General features: G+C 32.1%; 1 protein-coding gene across 2 annotated transcripts in view; it reads right to left on the reverse strand.

Moving 5' to 3' along the window:
- LOC108781260 (TOX high mobility group box family member 3) overlaps positions 1–8,343 on the reverse strand; it is a 75,273-nt gene that overhangs the window by 24,221 nt on the left and 42,709 nt on the right. The window contains exon 1 of one of the 2 annotated variants that reach the window (XM_018549180.1): positions 5,173–5,527. The exons of the other annotated variant lie outside the window; for it this stretch is intronic. The gene's annotated coding sequence lies outside the window, so the exon portion shown is untranslated. Of the gene's footprint in view, positions 1–5,172; positions 5,528–8,343 lie in introns of those variants that run through there. 2 annotated transcript variants of the gene reach the window in all.

The raw sequence follows: 8,343 nt of genomic DNA on the forward strand, positions 1-8,343 counted from the left end.
GAACAACGGTTTTGACTGAAATTTATTGCCTGTGCTTTTTATTATATTTAAATATTTATGCCTCTTGGATAATACGAAAAAATAATGATAGCGACAGAAATAACTTATCAGAAGCCGTACCATTCTAGTATATCGGTTTCTGATAAGTTATTCTTACATTATTTACATCGCTATCGTATTCCCTTGGATTATGCAAGGAGTATTAATCGTGTATAAATTTATAATTACATAGTCTTTATTTATTTATTGTTCTTTTAATGCTCAGTAACTGAATTTAAATTTATGCTTCTTTACTATGCAGTAATTGCGAGAAAAGTGGTACATCTTGATTGGTATCTTAAATAGTTTTGCTATTCAATTACTAGACAAAAGTCAATGCTCGATATACCACGTATACCAACTTGCGTTATACATATGATTTATGAACTTTCCAAAACATTTAATAAATAACTTTTAAATTTATAATTTAAGTACAATAGTCTGCAAACAACAGTTTGTTTATGTTTTTGCGCAATTATATTCACAAATAAGACAGGAAGAGTCGAAAAATAAATTATCGTCAATATTATGCCCGCAGCTAACCAAGATATGCATTTTGATTGGTACGTGCAATTAAAAACAAGACGTATTATAATGAAAATGCATATATTTGTTACAGTATTGATCACGCGCTAACTTATATGAAGTTAACCTCTATTATATTAAAAAAAATTTTTTTTTAATTCTATATAATACTCGTTGATATATCTATATTTCCAATAATTCTAGAGGTCTTGATATATATGTAGTTCTGTTAAAGAAAATAAAAAAATTAGAATTAAATATTCAAAAATAATACTTAAAAAATAGTTATCATTAAAAAAATATTAATAAAATGCAATTTTTCATTAAAAATTTTACGAAGGCTGTTTAAAATTTTCAATAAAACTCCTAAAATTTTCTAAAATTTTTCTTTTAAGTTTACTATGACCAAGTCAACATCTGTAATCACCTGTAACTCCTTCTATTTCAATTCTACAGACTTTTGCTATTAGGATTTTTGATAAAATTCTATGGGGGCGATCCGGGACTTTCAACGAAACTGTCAAAATTCTCTAAAAATTTGTTATCAACAATTTTATTTATAACTTTGAAATCTATCCAGAACTTTAATAAAAAATGCTATATTTTTAAATTGGAGGACTGCGTGAAGTTAACCTTCCATATCTTTGATGAAAATAATGAGAGAAGGCGGGTTGGGGAAGGGAGGGGGGAGAGAGGGAGGGAGGGGGAGAGAGAGAGAGAGAGATATGTATATTTCGCCAACGAAAACAAATTTTTTTCATAACAAATAAATATATTGAAAAAAATGTTATAAGTACCATTTGTTTCGCAATACTTCGACATTTTTTTCTTAATGTGTAATTTATTACATATATTATTCTTCAACTTTATTTACATAATTTTGTGTGTGTGTGAAGCTGGCGTATCATTTCGTGGAAACACATTAAATATTGAAAGATCTGAATGTATTTTTAATAGTTCTACAGTTCTACATAGATAAAACTAATAATTTTACCCTTTAAAGCGGAAAAAAGCGAAAAAGTAAAGAGACGTCAGGTTCACGCACCGTCTCACTTTGTTCTACGCAAGCTTTAACCACAGATTCTTGTAGGATTTCAAAAGATGCACAATTCTAGATGATTTTTAGAAAGAGTTCTGGCGATAAACAATGTCAATGTTTTATAATATTCCCCAAAAAATTAATCTTTCAAGGAATATGTGTAAAACGCTGGCTGATTTCAGACAGTTTTATGAGATTTATGGTACTCATCTATCGTGTGGATCTGAATGTATTTTAACATATTATCGAATTACCGAATTATTAATTCCAACTATTTTAGACCTTTTCGCAACAATATATAAAGCATAATCATTTATTTACCTTCATTATGTTGGATGTTCCATTGAAATATGCAGAATATGTATCTGTCGAGTAACGACTATGCGACGCATAATATTGAGAAGTGGGAACAATAGAACCATCTTTTATCTCTTGAAATATCCATCATGAAATGGATACCCTCTTTCGATGGCAATCTTTTATGCAAAGATAAATGCCACATGAAATAACAGATATTAAATAGCCGTAAAAAATGTGCTATTTAAAATTGCTATTTTTCATTAGAAACATTAAACAGAAATCGACGATGAATAATTATCAATCTGATATTTTAGGCGTATCGTGTAACGGGACAAATTCAGGAATTTTAAAAATTGACCGTCGATTCAAATTCGAGTTTAGTTTAAAAAAAAACTATCATTACGACTTACGACAACAAATCATTTCGTTATTGATAAAAAAATTTAATTTTCTTTTTTAACTAAACATTTTATTTTTAATTAATAATTAATTCCTTAATAGTTTTTTTCATCACAAATATTAATCTCATTAACACACATGGCACATTCCTAGAGTAAAAGATATATACATATATGCCAGTGAAATTAATGGAACAATATAAATGTCATTATGTTACAAATCAATATGATATTCTAGAATGATGAATATATGTATTCCAGGAATAATCAATGTTATGTTATAAAGCTGTGATCAAAGTTACTTAATTAATTAATAATTTGTTAATAATTTGTAGATATACAGAATTTTGATGACAGATGCACAATAGGGTTTTTTATTGTAATTAATGTTAAAAGAGATTTTGTGTTTTTTTTCTTTTAAGTTTCTCATTAAAGATTTGTCAACGTTTTCAAAAATAAAAACTTTAAAAAAGAGAAAAAACCAGATTTTAATTTCAAAAGTCAATCGGCATATTATTAATTATATAATTATTAATTAATGCTTCAATTACTCCAAAAGCGAGATCAATATTGAATATAATCGAATATCATATAATCGCCAAATTATATGTAAATTACTACTTTTGTTGGATCTATATTTTGCTATGAAACAAAAAAAACGCATGTATGGATGAAAAAAATAGCATATTAATATAATTAATGTAAATTAAACCGGATTAGATTTACTTTTACAAATAGTGTCTTGCTTATTTAAAAAGGAAATAATATTGAAGACGTAATGTTACGTTAATACAAATATTGTAGAAGTATAGCTTATTTAATTAAAAAATGTAATTTTATAGACAATACTTTTAATCGTAAGATATTTTTGTACGAAAAAAGATCTCGAAAATAAAAAATATTCTTTTAAACACACAAAACGGATATTTTCGTTTTTTAACTGGTAACCGTAAATATTGTATAAGACCACAAATTGCCTAAGAAACAAAAACTATTCTTATTTTAATCTCGTTACAGTATAATCTCGAGTATAATGTAGCACCATTATTTTCATTTTTTAAAGTCTGTAAGATATATATTATTCCCATTATTTCTAGATAAAACTCAAAATAATGAATGTATTAAAAAATAGTTATTTTTTACTTCAAAAAAATATTACAATATTTTATTTTAAAAATATTACAACTTTTATATATATATATAATTCGTTATAATCAGCTAATTAACTTTTTTGTCAACAGCATGCCGGTCGAAAATTTGTATGCCCATTGCATACTGGATGCAATGAGCGATGCGCGACGACGATATTCAATGAAAGCCCTGCTTTACTTTTTCACTTGACGAAGCAGAGCTCTCGTTGGATATCAGTCGTTGCTCATCGCTCATCGCGTCCAGCGTGCAGTAGGCAATAAGTTGAGGTAGCCATAATAAGGAGAAGGATATCTGTGTACAAAGAGATATACATATATATATATATATATATATATATACATACACGAGAATGAATGCGGCTTATAAAAATAAAAGTAAATAATAGATGGCTGATATAACTTTTTATATAGAAAGTAATTTTTCCGCGCATATATGAGATTACTTGAAACTTGATCGATTTATGCATTATATGCAATATGAAAAATTATTTTATCGTTGTACGCATGCGAGTGTGTTATCGATAAATGTGACAAAATAGTGCATTCGTTTCGATGTAACTCATTAGAATACCTAAGTAATGTGCGAGTTAATTTTTGCGTTACATTGTAATTTATACCGTTACAAGGATTTTCTGAATATTTATTATACATAATAATAGTAAGATAACAGCGTTAAGTTACACTAATTAAACCACTTCCAATCAGCGATACACTGTATAAAAAGAAGTATTTTTTATGCGATTGAGACAGTTTCATAATGTATTGTTTTATAGCGAATATAACATATAGTATATCGTGCAAAATATGTTATTTCGAGTATGCTTAGTCCTTGTTTCATCTTAATCTCGATCTTAATTAACGAAGACAGAATATGAATCATTCACGGCCCATCTCCTCGACGACTATTATTATCTGCTATTAAAAATTAGTACTCTGCACAATCTCATGATCAATTATGTAATCGCTATTGGCTGCAATCGCTGGAGCGATTAATTCACTGTGTTCGCCTTGAGCATAAAGCGTATATTAAATGCCTGATTCTGTTTACACAAGAGAAAGAGATCCGATAAACATGTTCAAGTTAAATTTACCTGATAAAGATTTACGATGGATAAGCGATCGATCGAGCGACTCATTGTTGGTTAATTATTCTGTCGTATGTGTGTGTGTGTGTGCAATATAATATGTTATGGAATGCAAACTCGTGGAATTTATATTTTCCAATGTATATCATTAATAAATAATCACGATCATGACTTATTTGAAAGAAACGCGATGCAGGATGAAAAAGGAGAAGAGAAATCGGTCGTATTACAATTCAATCGTTGAGTTGTGTCGATATTTACCGCGTTGCAGAAAACGAGAGAAAAAAATTTTGATCGATAATTGACAGGAAAAACAATAAAAAAGAATAAAAATAGGAGACGGAGAGGGAGAGAGGGAGGGGATGGGAGAGGGAGGAAGGGGGAGAGAACGTTACATTACGAAACCGTCCCGTGGGTACTCGGGAAATTCCACGCCCTCATACTTCATACTGATTCTCGAGATGGCGCCACGTGCCGTGACGAGTTAACTTGCTATAAAATACGTTTATATGTAACAACGCGCACGCGATTTCTTATTCTCCCTTAATACCGTTCATTCTAGGTATTGTTTCAGATTCTTCTGCGATGCTAATTGTATCGATTAAAGTAAACGTAGGAACATCTCGATCACTTACCGGCACAAAATCCAGCGTGGAGCACGCAAAGCGTAACGCTCCGTAACGTACGCTTCGCTACATCAATCTACAGATCGAGTCGTAAGGAAAAAAATACTATTAGAGGAACACTTGAGAATCAATGTATCCGCAATTCGAATCCCTTTGTTGACACTCGCTTCACACGAATATACACGATATATCACTATACACTTTGCGAATAAGTCACTCACCCACTGAGCAACAGACAGCGAAGAGAGCGCGAGGTTAGGTTAGGGTTAGGGTAATCGGAGCACGCGGTACCGACACCTTTTTAACTACGATACGTTTCGTTCCGTATAACAATGCGTTCCGAAAACGATGAATGACAGCGTGGCTGAACGTAGCGGGCGAGACGAACACTCCTCGCGGTGGTCGACGCGGCAATGTGATTCCGGGTATATTGGTTTGCTGCAATGGGTGGCGGTGGTGGGGTACCGCGATAGGGGAGGACAGTACTACTACGCGCGTGTTGGTTGGTGAGATTGCATGGCGTGCGGTGCGGTATGGTGCGGTACGGTGCGGTACGGTGCGGTACAGCGCGGCGCGGAGGGGGAAGGAGAGGAAAAGAATTCTATAAGCGAGACTGCGAAAGTATATAGTAGCTGACTGAGAGGTATCTAGCAGTGGCGGGCTGAAGAGGAAGGGGAGTACATAGGGTAGTTGCTGAGAGGGGCTAACAGGGCGAGCGCCTCGAAAGGGTGAGGCAGATGGCTGTTTGTAATCTCTTTGAATAGCACGTTTTCCATCTACCGACTAAATGCTCCGCTTATTAACATTGTGATTTTACGATGTAACGCGGAGCCAACTTTGAGTTGTGGTAATTGAATGTATACGTCGGAACAACGAAAAGAGTCGCAATGATGGAGAGAGGAACAATAAGTTCCGTTTTATTATTTAACGATAAAAACCATATCGTAACGAGGAGAGATTGTGTATCACGCACCACAAAGCAGTTTGTCTCAAATTGAAAAATCGCGCTTCTCGATTTTTATGTGTATTGTAGATAGACTTATGCTCGAATAATCGGTAAGTGACGCAGATACGATAGTTTTGGAATACCAAGTGCATTTGGATAAAGAAAGAATAAAGAAATCCATTAGCTTAATTGTATAATGTTACGAATTATTGTTAATATTTATATCGTATAAGGCTTCGCTATAGAATGTCGTACTATGGCGTGGCTTTCGTGAAAAGTCTTCAGTTTGACTACCTGCTAGTAACATGATCGTTTACGTCGATTAAGCCAACATGTGTTCGAAGAGTGTAAACATAGCCATTAAGTTTCAAAGTACAAGAGCAAATGTGTTTCGATATTACTGTACATTGTCAGGAATAGTTTTCGTTTATCCTACAATTTACAAGTATAGATACTTTATTTATATTTAATAAGAGTTTATAAATTTGTTTTTTAAAAAATTATTTTAGCCATATATAAATCTTTATGAGAATGCAATGTGTGTATATCGATATCATCGGTTTATTAGATATTGACTTGAAGCGTCAGCAATTTAATATGAGTTTTACAACTGATAGAAATTCAATTTTCATTATATATGTGATAAAGAATTAATTTAAACGCATTGTAATTAATAAATATTTGAGTTTTGTGTAAGACGAAACTATCAATAGTATGAAGAAAAATTCTTGTACCATGAACATAATTCGTTGCGAAAGCAAAATAGATAAGATAGATAAATAAAGATTATTCTATGTATTTGGCTTGCTCATGCACTTTAAGCGTTTATAATCATCATTTTGTCTTTATCATTCAATAGATGTAAAATAAGAATGGAAGCGCTGAAAACGCTAGAATGTTCGAACTAAACACAGTCTACATTGTAGTGTGTGCGTGCGCGCGCGCGCATGCGTACAAAACACACACACACACACACACACACAATATGACTGATAAGCGCTTTATAAAGATTATGAAGAGATTTAATATTTTATTATATTAGGACAAATAATTGGAGAGAGAGAGAGAGAGAGAGAGAGAGAGAGAGAGAGAGAGAGAGAGAGAGAGAAAGCGCGTTATAAATTTGACACATAATATAATATATACGTTTTATATAAATTTTAATCATTATGAATTTATATCGCGCAGAATTACTCAGTATCGACAAAGAAAATTTAATCTCATAAAATATAATTATAAAAGAATATTCAGTTTAATATTGACTTTGAATAAATTAAAAGAAAAAAGCTGTTGAGGTAGCACTAATAATATTTCCAGTCAGAAAAATCTCCTTCAATGAAGGAAGAAACGAAAAGCGAAAGAAAATATCTTCTCGTCACAATCGTGACAGAGAGATGTTTTATGAGATCTTCAAACGATAACATTAAATACGGCCCGTTTATTTATCGCTCCGGATTCGAGTTTGTTTTAGAAATACTCGGCATCGTGTGAATAATACCTGCATCTGTTGGCCTAGATAACGAGCTCTAACAGTGTTGGTGAGAGGGGAGGAAAAAAAAAGAGAGAGAATGATAGCGAATGGATCTGGAGGGAACAGAAAGGAAGAAAGAAATAGAAAGTGGGAGGGAGAGAGAGGGAGGGAAGCGGGAAAGGAAAAAAGGGGAAGGAAGGAGGGGAAGAGAGAAAGAGAGAGAGAGATATTTGTCATGTTTCATTATAATATCATCGTAAGAAGCCAGTTGAGCAAGTTTTATCTTCTATAGTATGCTTTTAGGAGAACCAGCCTTTCCTGTCATCAATCACTTATTTTTTACAGAAGATCGACTTCGGACATTATTAGCTTTTAATTTGTTTTGTTTTTTATTTTACAGAATATAACACTTAATATGTTTAAATATAGTAGATATTAAACATATGGGGATGCAAGACCACACATAGAGAAACATTTTAAATAATTTTAAATCGACTGCATTATATGTGTATAAATTACATAATATTTCATAAGATATATACATCTATACATTAACTTTAAACAAATTAGTTAAAAATAAGAGAAAAGAGCCAAATAGTTAACTTTAAAGTTTTCTTTAAGAACAAACGTGTATTTGTGCATGCATACATTTATTGTTATCAGTTAGAATAACTATCATTAATGAAACAACTCTCTCTCTCTCTCTCTCTCTCTCTCTCTCTCTCTCTCTCTCTCTCTCTCTTGATCGTGCATACGCACTCAT

The sequence above is a fragment of the Cyphomyrmex costatus genome, unplaced genomic scaffold (genome assembly GCF_001594065.2).
Source record: "Cyphomyrmex costatus isolate MS0001 unplaced genomic scaffold, Ccosl1.0 scaffold8, whole genome shotgun sequence".
NCBI classification, from domain to species: domain Eukaryota; kingdom Metazoa; phylum Arthropoda; class Insecta; order Hymenoptera; family Formicidae; genus Cyphomyrmex; species Cyphomyrmex costatus.